The sequence below is a fragment of the Polypterus senegalus genome, chromosome 2, assembly GCF_016835505.1.
Source record: "Polypterus senegalus isolate Bchr_013 chromosome 2, ASM1683550v1, whole genome shotgun sequence".
In the NCBI taxonomy this organism is placed as follows: domain Eukaryota; kingdom Metazoa; phylum Chordata; class Cladistia; order Polypteriformes; family Polypteridae; genus Polypterus; species Polypterus senegalus.
Genome location: NC_053155.1, coordinates 190,704,330 through 190,721,483, shown reverse-complemented (window position 1 = coordinate 190,721,483; position 17,154 = coordinate 190,704,330). Strand labels below are relative to the sequence as shown.

The 17,154-nt window shown below is 34.9% G+C and overlaps 1 protein-coding gene across 6 annotated transcripts in view; it reads right to left on the bottom strand.

Moving 5' to 3' along the window:
- Nucleotides 1–17,154, bottom strand: part of sytl5 (synaptotagmin-like 5) — a 356,011-nt gene that overhangs the window by 168,942 nt on the left and 169,915 nt on the right. For 4 of the 6 annotated variants that reach the window (XM_039745077.1, XM_039745072.1, XM_039745078.1 and 1 more), the window contains exon 3: nucleotides 12,176–12,210. The exons of the other annotated variants lie outside the window; for them this stretch is intronic. The gene's annotated coding sequence lies outside the window, so the exon portion shown is untranslated. The remainder of the gene's footprint in view (nucleotides 1–12,175; nucleotides 12,211–17,154) is intronic. 6 annotated transcript variants of the gene reach the window in all.

Sequence of the window (17,154 nt, the reverse complement as noted above, 5' to 3'; positions counted from 1 at the left end):
TACAGAATACAGATTCTTGCCTCATGATTGGAGGAAGGCATATTAATATCTTTTAGAGTTACTAGTTTTGCAACAAAACCAATGTGACAGAGGACAGACGCTGAATGGTGAGGGTGTGCCATGGAAGGCTGGATGCATGGAAGGCTGGATAAAACTGGGGCATGGGGCTGAACAGCTACTGAGCGCTGTGCTTGCAGAAGATGCAGTGTGATATTCTAATGAAACACCTCAACATGAGGAAGAGGAGGACTTAAAAGAAAGGATGGAAGATGTGCTCATTTTGTCGTCGCTGGGGACAGAAAGAACACAGTGTGTAGTAGCGGCACATGTGGGCATGAGATGGAGCAGCATGGTGGGGAATGGAAGTCAGAGTCAAAGAGTTGCGAGCTTCGGGGCAGTAACACTGAAGCAGAAGACGAGTAGTGTAAAAGAGGCAGATGAGTCTGATTGCAAGTAGAAAAGCTGAGACGTCTCCCACGGCTAGGATAGTAAGAGTTTAATTGGGAAGCAATCAATGAAAACGCATCAGGTTCAATCTCCTGAATCGTGTACCTGTGTTGTTCCTCCCTGACTGATTGTGGATGTTACAATACAAATAAGCTAAATGTGTACCTAAAGAATTATATACACATTCAATGCTCCAGGTGCTCGTTGACAACCTCCGGCAGCACTTCTGGGTGTGGTATAAGAGCTGCTCTCCAAGGCTCAGCACCTCCTATCTCAGCTGTAGCACTCCCTGGTGGTACCCACGGATCCCAACAGGGCAGCACCAAACTCCCACTCCCATGAAGTCCAGTGGTAGTCCAAGGCACCACAGCAACCCAGGGTGAGCTGCCATCTAGTGTTCCGGGGGAGGTAACATTCTGGCGACACTTGCTCCCTTGGTCCTTCCAGTGTGGTGGTGTTTCGGCCGGAGACACACCTATATATTTAGGTACTGTATGTGCATACACATAAATACACATAAGCACACATGTAGTTTATCTTAAATGGTCTTATACATTCACATTTTTTAGATATCTAGGCTATGTTTAATAGGAAATAACTCACCAGTCATATTATATACAATACAATGATGTACAATATACTGTATAATATTGAACAACAGATGAAAAGCATTGTATCAGTATACTGTAGTTTAATTGCCACATACACACAAACAATTCATCATAAATTTCAATTTCTTTAATACATATTTTTTTCTCATGTAAACTTTAGATTTTTGTCTAGTTATATGCCAAGTAGTTTTATTTTTTAATGGGGTAAATGGACCCCTTATAAGGTATAGCAAAGCCAATGTCGATAAAGGAAACTACATCTTTTTTGATCCTTTTTAATAATTTGGTTCACTGATATGTAATACTGCTAAAATAATATTGATTTACCATGCTTTTAACAGTATAGTAAATATTGTACAGATATTTACTAAAGAAGTTTTTTTTAAACATTAAAACCTGATAAATAATAAAGGTCTACTTCTTGGCAAATCACCAAAGTTCCTTTCATATTCATAACCGGTAGAGCCAAGGAGCATCTTTTACTTGTGGTCTTCAAAACACAAAATAGGAAGTAGATCTCATGAATTCAACCTAAAATGCTTGTCACGTCTAGCTCACACACCCATTTTGGAAGTTGTAAACTGATATACATTATCATCACTTTTTACATTCTAAAATATCAAAAACAGAAACCACAACACAGAGAACTACATAAATAACTAATCAGACTAAAGCTTGTCGGCACTCAGTTTATATGAACCGTTGACAAAGGAGACAGGAGTAGTGTGGAGTACATTTATAAGGTATGCAAGAAGAGAAATTGATATTGACAGGGAAAATGAAAGAAGATCAAGCTTATGACTTTCAGGTTTCTTTTTGTGCAAACAATACATATTATAATGATTTGTTGTTTGAACACTCCTAGGACTGTTATAATTATATTATTACATATGTAATAATTAAGCAGAAATTTATAAAATTCTTCCTTACCAGAATGGCAAAAAAATCTACACTTTTATTAAACAATTATCCAGAAATGTGTAGTATTAGAAGAGAAACTCATGACTTAAGCCTTCTAAGAATTCTGAAACACTGTATGTTTCTTTACGCAAGACTAGTGCATGCTGCACACTGGAAACACTGTAAAAATATAAAATTATTTCATCAATACAGAAATTATGTTTATAAAGTTCAACCAAATCACAAATAGAGCTGATGTCAATGAAAAAGCTATGTAATTCAACCTGATTAGTAGGTGGCACTTATATGTTTAGTGGTGAAGTTTTCATGCTCTCTGGTGGTCCTAAAATCAGGATGTACTGTTATTATTAAAAAAAAAATTCTTTAAGTGGACACAATATTCAATAATGGTCTAATAAAGGCATGGAGGCCTTTTTGTAGTTGTTGTCAGTCTCTCATTTATCTCTATCGCCTTTTTACCACCAAATAACTAATGCTTGGTGAGCATACTGGTGCAAAATGGCTGCCGTTGCATCATCTAAGTGGATGCTGCACATTGTTGGTGTTTGAAGTGGCTCCACCCCCCCCTCCCCGATATAAAGGGGCATATACCTGCAATGTCTTCTTCTTTAAATAAATTAATTTTAATTTACAATAAGACTGATAATCTCTCTTTTTTAATTCTCTTTTCAATTGCAACAAAGATGCTGTAGTTACTCATCTTGAAAACCTACTATCTTTTAGAACAAAGCAGCACAACAAACATATGTTTGTGAAATTGAGACTATCCAAGCTGTCATTCAGATACTTTCTAAAAGTTGTGAAGGTTTCTGACTCAACTGCATGACTTACTTATTTGCATGAAGTTTTTCTTGACTTCTTAGACGTGTTTCCCGATAATTTCTCCCTGCTTCCTCAAGTACTTGATTCATTACATAACTGGAAGAATTCAGACAGATCAGTTTTATTGATGATTTTGAGGATTCTGAACACTTGGACTAAGTTCCCATGTAACCCATCAGAGCAGGATGGAACTTTTAGTCAGCTGATGTACATTGTTGCTCTGCACAACTGCAGGAAGATAGGTGCTAACAAACATCCAAAAAAATGAAAACACTTCAGGAATACAAGTGTACAGTACACGTGGCACAATGAGACAGTGAACATATAGGGGGTAACAAAGTGTCATCTTTTTTAAAGAGATTGTGTGGTCCAGCAGCAAACACTGACCAAGTTCTCAAAAACAACAGTGTTCATTTTATTTAAGACAAATACACTAAGATAGTCTTTGACTCATAATTCTTGATATGTTTACCAAAATATATTTACCATTTACAATGTCACAGATGCACTTTTGCTGCACAGAATGTAAAGCTTGACCTACTTTTACTACTCCTCCATTAACTAATATTTAGTTCTGTATTGCTGTTTTCTCTAATTGTATTAATTAAACATTACCTCATTGAAACTTTTTTTTTATTATTTTAGTTTTACAACACATTCCTGAATCCGACAGCTTGTTTATGAAGATGTGCCCTGGAGAAGAGTATGAATAAACTGCTGAGAAATAAAAAAGGGGGAGTCACAGCTTTCTGTGGTCCTCCATCCCATGTGATATGAAGCAACTACTTGACTGCTTTAGCTGCAATGTCTGTCTGGATGAACAGCTGGAAGGCACATCAGCTTCCTTCACAAACAAAGCCTAAGAATGAAAGTTAAAAACATGTCACCTTCATGTAAAGTGTTTCAAATAACAAAAAAAAAAATGATTAAGCAATCAGTGGATTTGCAAATTTCAGACCTTCAAACTGAAAAACACCAAAATGGTAAGGACCAGCATCTCTAATGAAAGCATCTCTAATATTTAAATTGCCTATATGGAGTAAATAGTAAAAAAGAAATGGGCTTTACAAATGAAAAAGTAAACAATGATACAAAGGTTATTGTATCCTAGTAAACAATAATAATGAACTATATTATAATTACATTAGCTATTTATTCTTTATCTCATATGATGCTATGTTGTATATTTCACAATATTTGTATTTTCAATTGTTTCTGTACACAGTTTAGCTTTGCAAAATGATGAGTCCAATCGATAGTCCAAGATTTTTCTTAATGTTTAAGGATTAATTTTCTCTACTCTTTACCCATTACTGTGGAATTGATATAAATAGTAGAATCATAAACAAATTGAATAAGAAACCAAGATGTGTGATGCAAAGTAGTACTTTGGATGCCTTCAAACTCACCTTGATGTTATTTTGGAGAAATTAGGGGCCTAGCACTGATTATCTTAATTGAGCTAAAAAGCCTGTTTTTCTCAAAATTGTCCTAATGTATAAAGAACCAAGATGTCTCTCTTCTTTGGTAAACAGTAGTAATGCATATCTATTTCTAAACACCAGAGGGCACCTAGGAAATAAAGCTGCACAAGGTTAGAGGCTATTGACCTATATACAGTAACAAAGAAAACAGGTTGGCTGAGTCTCCTAGAATACACACAGGGAGAAAGCAAGAGAGAGATCTTGACTTATATAAATATGGTGGCTGCAACAGCAATAAATGCTAAAATGGTATAAACACCATATTTCATTTAACTGTAGTCAAAACAATATTTTATTTAGTCCAAGTTGTAATGGGCTCTTCCTGTTATTCTCCCTCTAGTGTCAAATTGTTTAGTTCCATGTACACTAAATTCAATACTGGGAGTAATTTGAGCTACTTTGGGGCTACAGTTCTAAGATAAAAATCTAATTCCCTTGTTAGACAGACAGACAGGGGAAAAATTGCCCTTTTACAGAAGATGTTTAAATAAATAAATACATAAATATATAGAAAAATAAATAAATAGATACACACACACTATGGTCTGAACACACACCAAAATAACTAAAAACAAAGAATCTTGAAAGGAAAGAAAACTTCTGACTTGGCAAAGATGCACCACTTACTGGAGCAGCCAGTGGCCACTATTCAACATTTCATTTCTTTCTTAATCATTACGAACAAGAAAGTTCATAAGATAACTTTCAGCTTCACATTATCTGCCATGAGACACACATAAGCAAGAGATGTCAGTTTCATCCACTTCATGTGACAGATTATATACTTACTTCTTTATATACTAATTTTAATTTAATGTTTCCATTCTCATAGCTGCGGTGGGTTGGCACCCTGCCCAGGATTGGTTCCTGCCTTGTGCCCTGTGTTGGCTGGGATTGGCTCCAGCAGACCCCCGTGACCCTGTATTCGGATTCAGCGGGTTAGAAAATGGATGGATGGATTCTCATAGCTGACTTATATTCTTTTGTGAATCAAATTATTCATATATTATTAAATGTTTGTAGTTTGTGTAATTGATTTCTTTAGAAATAATACTCAGATAGATTTCTGTAACAAAGTACCACTTTTCTTTATCTAAATTAACAGAAAACATATAACAGCAGGCAATAGATGTCATGTGTATTAATATACTAACAATTTATCTACTCTAAGATAGCCTAGAATGCAGTTTAAACTGTTGCTAGGGAAAATAAATTGTCACATTAGTTTTGTGTGACAGTTGTGGTCAGCCTGAAGAAATAACAAGCCAGGTACCCTCTGGCAAAAATGCCTTTTACAGATGTATTATAATTACTGTACCTTCACAATCAATACTAGGTAGCTATGTGGCCTTAATAATTAACTTAAACAAAACAATTTTATTTGAAAATTGCTTTATATACTTGGAAAAAATGGTGATACCTGAACATGCACACAGATTATTCCAACTGTATTAAATAGTCAATAAATCTGAGACAGCTAGAGGGTGGGCCATACATCACGGAAAATGATAATGTATAACAATAAAAGAATATACAATGTAACACAATATGAGTTTTTATTTTAGATTTGACCAAGCTTTATTTTATAAATTGTGTTCTTTTCTTCTTTCTTTGCACATTGCACAATTGAAGAGAATTACGTTACATTGCAGGAAGTAGGCTGCAAAGCCATATGCAAAAGCAGATCTCAAAACAGCAAAGAAAGCCGAGAACAAAAATGAAGCTCAGTTAAGAGACTGGAAAATCATTTTTTAGTGATCAAAACTAAGGCAACAACTGACATAATGTCATTTTTGGAATGCCATCAGTAGGAGTGGGTACAAATTGACCAAAGCTGATCAGCAAACAGATAAAATGCTTTCGTTTTATCATATTCTGCTGTAATTTCCTTCAGACTTACAGTAGATTTCTCAATCCACTGTAATTCACAAACAACATAATGGAGCTGACCCTACTTGGGTGACTTTAAGAAAAAAATGAAATGCATCAGTGCATTTCTAGCTAAATATACACTCATGAATTTTACCATAAGCTCCATAACCCAGTTATTTCGTAAATGGATTTAATAGGTTTTGGTTAATAACACTAAAAATGTGTAGATTAGGTTAACTGCTAATTCTAAATTGTCCACCAAATTGGTGCAAGTGTCGCAGTGTGCATAGGTGGGCCCTATGATGGACTAACTCCCTGTCCAGCACTATTTCCAGACTTGCACCCAGTGTAGCCAGCATAGACTTCAGCACCCCATGAGTAAAGCCACTGCTCCTTACCTCTAAAGGCTTGGGTTCAAATATCAGTCTAACCAATGCTTATTCTGTATACACGTTGGTTGTTTTTTCTTGCACTTATTATTATTAGCACAAGCTGTTTAGTTCTATTATTAATTCCAATTAAAAAACTGAGTGTCAAAAAATACAGTTAGTTGATAGTTGATACGCTCAGTATTACTATAAATGTCCATGAGGAAAGAAAAGGGGTAAAAAGCCAAATCAGTGCTTTCACTGATATTATCCATTCATTGGTGTGATAACAGACCATTAGTGTGATACATGGTGAAATAAGTATACAGAGAAAGTATGCTACCAGTATGTGATTCTATTATGACTACAACCTTTACCAAGTTAAGGAATACAGAGCTTTTGAAGTAAGGTAGTTGGTTTAAAGTAAGGGAAACAAAAATTCTGAGGCATGTTGCATGTTTATTAGTACATACAAGTAAGAATGCCACTGCTTCTGTGCCTCTGGATTTAATTTATCTACTTGATAAGACTCCATGTCTATTTTTTTTTTGTTTTTGAGAGTATGCCATTGGATGATGTTTATGATCAAGTGTCTATTCCTTGTCCAGTTTAACATTAAGGTGCCACCCTGCTAATATTCAACAACAATGTGTGATTAGGTACTATATGGTGCCAGGTTTAATTAGAACACAGCAACATTATATATGTGAGTTGCTTTCGGTCTCCATGATCCAACAGAAGCACTCCCTTTTTCATAAGACATAAAAATCACACAATATTAAATAAAGTCACTTTCCACTGTCAAAAACATCATTCAGATAAAATCAAATTTTTGCTTATTTCAACTGTCTTAATAATGTGTGCTATATCACTCATTTCAGTGTCTTTCGATTATGAGTAAAATGCCTCAAATAGAATAAAAATGCAGTAATGAGTAAGAGGTGTCACCTTATAAAAGTGAATGGCATGTACATATCTTAAAATCTGTAAAGGGTGCGTATATTGATATTAAAATAGCATCTAACTGTAATTATAAAACTGAATCATCTAGTATTTTTATGGTATTTTAATTTAATCAGCACCAAGCCAGAAAGAATGAGTAATGTAGTGGCATTCACAAGAACATAGAATGACATTCACAGATAATTCATAAACTATCATAGGTAAGTCAAGATATATCATTCTTCTTGCATGTTCTATGTCTACCCCTTATTATCCTAGTGGGTCTTGTCTACACTTACCAAGGATGGTGTTATGGGGCATTTAAACAATATGCCCAAACAACCTCAACTGCCTTCTTTTGATCCAGAGAGACAGCAGCTCTACTCACAAGTCCTTCTGCATTCCTGAGTTCCTCATTCTAACACAGAAAATAAGCCAAGCAACTCCAAGAGGAACCTCACCTCACCATACTCACAGTCTCATTCTTTCTGTCACTACCTAGAGCTTACAAATATAGATAAGAATGGGTATGTAAACTGACCAGTTAACTTAAAAGTCAACAATAGATGGTGTAAAATTTATTAAGCTTTCCAAATTGTTGTATGTCAACAAAAGCGCAGGTAGTGCTAGAGAGACAAAATGGGAAAAGAGTGACCCGCCTGACTGCTGAGAACCCGTTTTCCCAAAAACTGAAGAATGGTCAATAAATGGTCTGTCTTCTTCACAATAGCTAAATAGTGAAGATAAGAAAATATGAAGCATGCAGGGAGAGAAAAACAATGCCACCATAGGCATGAACACCAGGACACTATGGGATCACACCAAACTTGGGCAGACATCCAATTCCTTTATGCTCTGTTATTTAAGTTAACTTGTCCTGTAACACTGGTAGTTTTAAGAAAACACAATCAAGAGGATCTCCTCCCCCCCACACAATTGCATGCAACAGCCTTAGCTAAAATCATGTTACCAAACCATTGCCACATACCACAATAAAACTAGTATGTCTCTATGCTTATTTCCTCTAGCTAGCAAGAGGATAAGACACCAATAAAATTACAAAATGATGACGACTTCATTAAATGAAGATGTCTCTTCATGAAAACACAGAAAGAGAGAGAAAAACAGGTAGACCACAGTCACTTTAATAAAAGTATATCCTACAATCAGGACATGCAAATGATTTTCCCTCCTTGACCCCCACCTCCTAGTCTTCTTTAATGCCGATATCTGTAGAATAACTAAAAACCTTTGGCGTTACCTGTTTTTGATCCTTAATTTTTGTGTTAGGCATTCTCACATTTTGCTTTGGTTACTATACTTATTTAAACTGTTATAACAATGCCCCTCGTTTATTTTACATGCACAAATTATAAAAGAAAAGCATATCTTTATAATGAGCCAAGCAATAATTGAGCTAACTATAAAATAAAATATGAAATCTAATTTGCCACAGTGTGGGACAGGTTGATAGCACTGATTGTATTTGACTTCATCTTGAATGTACTGTATACGTTTACCTACTGCACCTCTCTCAGACACCACCAACGGGCTAAGAATTAGAGACTCAAGAGACTCTTCTTAGCTGTGGAAATAACATCATTTTATTTACCCTGTCTGTTGGAAGTCTAAAAGCATGCCCTGTTGACTAGATGATATTGGCAATTAATATTGTAAAAATAAATCCATTTTTCCATTTGTCCAAATATTTAAAGAAATTGTAAAGCATCCAATAAGCTCAAATCATTTTGGTCCAGCTAAACACAGAAGGATGTGGGTTAGAACTAATTAATTTATTATTATTAGTTTTATTGTTTATTTAGCTGGCACCTTTATCCAAGGTGACTTACAAATGTAACTTCCAATTCTAAATTGACTCCTTGTGAGTGTGGGTGGGTCCTGAGATGGACTGATGTTCTATCCAAGATTGGTTCCCGCCTTGTATCCAATTGCACCGGTATGGGCTCTTCCTTCCTGCAACCCTGCATTACTCACCTTTTAGATTGTTTTGCTGCTTCAGATGCTGACCCCTTTTACTTTTCCATAATACAGCATAATAACAATGATAATACATTTTTTTTCCTAAGCTTGTTTCAAGTATACAACATTTTTTCTCTATGATTGGGGGCAGCAATCATACATATTGGGAGGTTACCAACAAACCGTTCATGACATAAATCATTATTGCACAGTGTTTTATTCTTCTTTACTGGTTTTAACTTCACAACAGATGTCAAGGAAGTCAGGCTAAAGGACTTATCCTGGCATTTTAGCTTAAATATACTTTATTCATATAGAAGGTGATATAAAACATTGTAAAATCCCAAAAGTCGCACATAAAATGTTTTTAGATAAATTAGAACACTACTAGAAAATTAACAGAAACTGAGCACATTTTAAAAGAAAAAATACCTTCGTTTCTAAGTATTCACTTTGTAAAACTCCATCCATCTATTTTCCAAATGACACTCTCTACTGACAGATTCACATACAGTATGATTAATGTAGGAACCGAAACTGGACAGAATACCAGAGAACACATACTGGTGGCTAATAGCTCCATGTACACAAGTTCAGATTTTGCCTTGGCCAGATTATTGTGTTGAGTGTACATGTTCTCCCCATATCTGCATGGAACTGGGCATTCTGCTTTCCATCCATATGCCAAAATGATATGTTGGATTTACTGGGAACTCTACGTTCAGTAATTTTGAATAACTGAATCTTGTGATTAACCAACTTTACATCTAGCACTAGTTTCCACCTTGTGTCTGATCCTGCCAAGATAGTCTTCTGAAAAGGAATACCAGGTTCTGAAAAAGGATAAATAAATGCCCAGTTGTACATTTTGTATATCAGCCTGTCACCAACTGCTTCAATCTTAAATCAGCAGCTAAGGTATAAACCTAGAGCAGGGGTCTCCAATTCTGGTCATGGAGCACTACCGTGACTGCAGGTTTTAATTCTAACCCTTTTCTTAATTAGTTACCAGTTTTTGGTGCTAATAAATTCCTTTTTCTTTCATTGTAATCAACTTGGTTTTTAAGATTCAGTCCTCTGTTTCATTTTTTCCTTAAATGGCACTCAAACAGAAATGAGATGTGAACCAACTGACCAACTAAACCAGGGGCACAAAATCCAACCAATTTTACAACAACCAGTTTCTTAATTAGAAGCCAATTCTTCTTGTTTGTTAAACCCATTACTTAATAACATGGCTTGATGGTGTTTTCATTCTGCCATAACACACATTTTCAAAACTATTGGCTTTCTTTTAACTAAACACACCAACAAACTGTTCTGTGGAAATGAGCAGATCAATTATACTAAAACCTTCACCTTTCTATATTATCAGATATTGCATGATGGACACAATGTTACTGGTCATGTGTTGGCTCGATTTATACAGTATCTTATTATTGTTTTGTACTATTTAAGGAAAATTAAGTGTCTTAGTCTTAAATAGCAAGTCAAATAAAATTAAGGCAAAAGAGTTAATTAGCAGCAAATAATACTTACTCATTAGGAAATCGGATAGAATGAAAACTTGCAGCCAAAGTAGCACTTTAGGACTGTTACTAGAGACCCCTGACCTAGGGAATAATGGGCTGCTGGTTTAGTCTACACAACCACTTTGTGATCCTAAACAATTCCACGCCAGTCTTTTAACTGTAAAAATGTGCTAACAGTTGTTCTATATGACGTACTGTGTACAGCGCTGTGGGACAGTATTCAGTATAGTATAAAAAATAAATTTTGTTTTCCCTATACATTGTATTTGCTGAAGGTGGTATATTATCTTCCTTTTATGTTTAAAATATATAGCAGTGCATAGAAAAAAATATTTTATTTTTACCAGTAGATAGCAAATTTATTTCCAACTGCTTTTTGTTTTCTAATATAATTCCTGAAAACAAAAATAATTCATTCACAGAGGGTCAGAGCAGAGCCCACACAAACCAAAACACTACACACAATCAACAATAGGCAATTAAAAAATATAAATTTACAGCTTATTAAAGGAGCTTGATGCTGGTAACAATCACAGTATAATGAAACTACTGACCCTTTATCATAGAGAGCAAGACTTGGGCACAGACTGTCCACCATCAATCAGTTCTGTAAATATTAATTGACAGCTACTCAAAAAGAAGCTTGTCAAACAAAACCCCTTCTGCAAGGAAACAGGGTAACCTGTTGTTGTTAAACAACATGAGCAAAAGTCTAACTGTAATATTTAATCTGAACCACAGGCTAAAAGAGCATGCAGCATGCCACACTTCTGCTAATTTTCATTGTTTGATATTCTTACTGTATATTTATCCTAGATAATCTTACTCTGAGCCAAACAGAAGGAAGCCAGCACCAAACAGTCACAGACATATTAACTGATCAAATCTCATACCAGAGAGTCAGTCAAAAAGTCAGTAAATAACAATGCTGGAAAAGAACTTAGGTCATTTAAATGGTAGAATGGGAAATGCTACAAATATTTCTGACTACAAATGTTGCATATAAAAATGGTATCTAAAACACTTAGTACATCAACAGGAACTCTGACAAACATCAAAACGTTTTACCTTAATGAAACAAACAAGAAGGAATATGTCAGTCAGGTTGATTTAAATCACAAAAAAACAACTTTATTTTTTACAAGTAAATCTTTATCAAGATCAAAACATATTATAACATTCAACAGAACGCTTACCTGACACAGGAGTGACATTCTTAGGTCAGAGCTGGCTGTATAAGAGCAAAGGAAAGTGTATTAAGTCAAAAGCAGGTGCTTCAAAGCCTGACAAACCAGTCTTTTCACACACGTCACAGCACCATCATGGAATGCAGGTACACGCCCAGATGAATAATAAGGCATTTGAAAAAAATGTGTGCAGAAACGCCTTTAAGCTCTTAGAGACTCAGACATCCTGGAGTGCTGTGGTAGCAGGTATATAAAAACAGGCCCAAAAAACATTAGACAGATATACAGTTTTATTCTCTTGATAAAGGAGGGTGAGTAAGCTTTGATTAACTTCAAATTTTCAACTTTTGTTCACATTACACTGAAAAGTATCAGCTATTAACTAGGTAAAATACTTCTGTTGATGTTCCATGGTATATAATTTCTGAGTAACAGCATTCACAATTATGAAAATCTTCAAAAGGAGTCTCTGCATTGACAACAGAAAATGATCCACAGAAACTTAAGAAGATGGTGGGTAGAAAGAAAGAAAGATATATATAAGTATACATATACATATACATATATATATATATATATATATATATATATATATATATATATATATAGTATACATATATACACACATACATACATACATATATACATACATATACATGTACATATATATACATATAAATATATACACACACACATATATATATACACACATACATATATATGTATACTGTATATCTATACTAATAAAAGGCAAAGCCCTCACTGACTGACTGACTGACTGACTCACTCATCACTAATTCTCCAACTTCCCGTGTAGGTAGAAGGCTGAAGCTTACTTACAAAAGTTAAGCAGGTTTCATTTTGAAATTCTCCACACAACTGTCATTAAGGTCAACAACGTTCGCCATGTTGAACTTTATTATTTATGGCCCCATCTTCACGAAATTTGGTAGGCGGATTCCCTGTGCTAACCAAAACCGATGTACATACTTATTTTGGTGGTATGACGCCACTGTCGCCCACCATATTGAACTTTCCAACGTCACTAATTCTTCAACTTCCCGTGTAGGTAGAAGGCTGATCCCATGTTCACGAAATTTGGTAGGCGGCTTCCCTGTGCTAACTGAAACCGATGTACATACTTATTTTGGTGGTATGACGCCACTGTCGCCCACCATATTGAACTTTCCAACGTCACCAATTGTCCAACTTCCTGTATAGGCAGAAGGCTGAAATTTGGCAGGCTCATTCCTTACAGCTTACTTACAAAAGTTAAGCAGGTTTCATTTCAAAATTCTACGCGTAACGTTCATAACGGTCCACAACGTCCGCCATGTTGAACTTTCTTATTTATGACCCCAACTTCACGAAATTTAGTAGGCAGCTTCCCGGCGCTAACCGAAACCAATGTATGTACTTATTTCGGTGGAATGATGCCACTGTCAGCCGACATATTGAACTTTTCAACGGTCTTTGTTACTTATGGGCTCATCTTCAAGAAATTTGGTACGCGGGTTCCCAACGCTAACTGAATCCTACTTACGTACATATATACGTCCATAGCCTACAGCTCGGTCACCGTGTGAGGAGGCGTTGGGTCCCCCATCCCAACGCCTCCCACGTTGTTGGCTGCTTGCCTATATAAGGCCGTCTGTCGCTCTGGTCTCTACATTCCCTTCCTTGCTTCACCACGGGATTCACGTCTTCCTGCTGATAACAACAGACTTTTCATTTAATCCACGGCTTCTCTGCTGTTTTATTGTTCGTTTATTACGATTATAGTTATTGTGTAGGTATTATAGACTTACTTTACATTGTTCATTTCCTTTATCGTTCCAACAGTACCCCTATTAACATGTCTATCAAGGTGATCACCATCGATCAAAGAACTGTCACTTACCGAGTGGTTTCCATGCTCGGAGATAGCACCTGCCTTTTCCATTCTCTGTGTTACATATTGCAAGGCCATATCAGGCTCACTCTTGATATCCGGAGGAAGATTGTGTCTTATGTATTGAATGACTGGGACAGGTGCAAGGTGTGGACTAATGACGGTACAGGAGATAATTATACTACACAGGAGCACTATAAGAGTGAAAGGCTTAAGCCCTTCACCTAAGGTTCTGCATGTGAGTTGATGGCTGCCGCTGAATTGTTCGGTTGTCGCTTTAAAGTGTACTGAAATGGCCAAATATTTTAAACCTTTCGACAACCGCCAATGCCTCTGAAACATCTTAGATTCACAAGTGACAATTTCAGTAGTGGACACTTTGATGTTTATGAATGTTTAAACTCTCAAAAGCTGGATGTGAAGTTATCAATGAAACCGGTTGTATGCTTACAACGCTCGACAGATGCCGAATGTCACTTAAACACAAGTCCTACAAATACTGTCGTAATTGAAACAAACCATGAAACTCAAACCGATTATGACAGCGGCAATCCAAGCTGTGAGATTTGAGACAAGAATACTTTTCACAGGCGGATCTACTAAATATTGATTTCATTTCTTTTTTGTGGTGCCCAAATTTATGCACCTGCCTGATTTTGTTTGAACAATTATTGCACCCTTTCTGTAAATCCAATAAACTTCATTTCACTTCTCAAATATCACTGTGTGTGTCTCCTATATGATATATTTAACTGACATTTTTTATCGTAACAACCAACGATTTATACAGGAAAATAATGACTATTAACAAGGTTTCCCAAACTTTTGCATCCCACTGTACATTATATATATATATATATATATATATATATATATATATATATATATATATATATATATATACACATATATATATATATATATACATATACAGTACAGGCCAAAAGTTTGGACACACCTCCTCATTCAATGCGTTTTCTATATTTTCATGACCATTTACATTGGTAAATTCTCACTGAAGGCATCAAAACTATGAATGAACACATGTGGGGTTATGTACTTAACAAAAAAAGGTGAAATAACTGAAAACATGTTTTATATTCTATCCATCCATCCATTTTCTAACCCGCTAGTTTATTCAAAATAGCCACCCTTTGCTCTATTTACTGCTTTGCACACTCTTGGCATTCTCTCGATAAGCTTCAACAGGTAGTCACCTGAAATGGTGTTCATTCATAGTTTTGATGCCTTCAGTGAGAATGTGTGTACATATATACACACACACATATACTATGGGGTGCCAAACAGGCAAATAAATTGATTTTGTGAATATATAAATTCGGCGTCAGAATATATAAAGTCAAAACTTGAATATATAAAGTCATTCCCGAATATAGAACGTCAAAACTTGAATATATAAAGTCACTGTCGGAATATATAAAGTCAAAACTTGAATATATGAAGTCAGCGTCGGTATACATAAAGTCAAAACTTTTTTCTGAATATATAAAGTAAAAACTTGAATATATAAAGTCAGCGTCAGAATATATAAAGTCATTCCTGATTATATAAAGCCAACATCGGAGTATATAAACTCACTCCTGAATACATAAAGTGAAAGTCAAAATCTATTGATTGAAACTACTCTGAACTGAACTAAATTAACAAAAACGTATTCAGAAAAATATATTAAAAAAACACTGTTCGGTTAATGTTTTGAAAATGATGCATGTGCCCTGCCCAGGATTGGTTCCTGCATTGCGCCCAGTGTTGGCTGGGATTGGCTTCAGCAGACCCCCGTGCCCCTGTGGTCGGATTCAAGGTGTTGGGAAATGGATGAATATTCCAGCATTGACTTTGTATATTTCGACGCTGACTTTATATATTGAAGTTTTGACTTTATATATTGCAGCGCTTACTTTACAGCCTGTATTCCGACGCTGACTTTATATATTCAAGACTTGACTTTATAGATTCCGAAATATTCCAACGCCGTCTTTATATATTCAAGTTTTGACTTTAAATATTCCAGCGCTGACTTTATATATTCAAGTTTTCACTTTATATATTCAGAAACAAGTATTGACTTTATATATACCGATGCTGACTTTATATATTAAAGTTTTGACTTTATTTATTCCGACAGTGACTTTATATAATCAAGTTTTGACTTTATATAGTTAAACTAGCAGAATACCCGCGCCTCGCAGCGGAGAAGTAGTGTGTTAAAGAAGTTATGAAAAAGAAAAGCAAACATTTTAAAAATAACGTAAGATGATTGTTAATGTAATTGTTTTGTCATTGATATGAGTGTTGTTGTCATATCTATCTATTTATATTATATATATATATATATATATATATATATATATATATATATATATATATATATATAGCAAAATACCTGCGATTGGCAGCTGAGAAGTAAAAGAAAAGGAAACATTTTAATAATAGCGTAACATGATTGACAATGTAATTGTTTTGTCATTGTCATGAGTGTTGCTGGCATATATATATATATATATATATATATATATATATATATATATATATATATACACACATACATATATACATATACATATATACACATACTGTATATATACACACACATATATACATACTGTATATACAACATATACAAATCTACATATATATATATATATCTACATATATATATATTAGGGGTGGGACTCGATTAAAAAAATTAATCCAATTAATTAGAGGCTGTGTAAGAATTAATCTTGATTAATCGTATGTAATCGCACACGTAAATTTGCCCCAAATCGCAAATGTTTTTTTTTTAATTTAAAACGGTTTTAGTGGGCGACAGAATCAAATAATAGACATGGACATGAATATTGTAAACTGAAGCTGTTTTAATTTCTGAAAAAAAGCTTTTAAACTGCATTTGAATTCAAAACAGAAACAAAAATATCATCCCTGGTTAAAATTGGGCAGACTTAAAAATAAAGTGGTAGTTTAAGTACTTTAAGTACATTTTCAGAATAGTATTGTCTTTAAATAATAATAACCAAAATTTCAACATAAAGTGCAGTTTTCTTCTTAAAAAATAAGTCAGAAACATAAAAGGTAA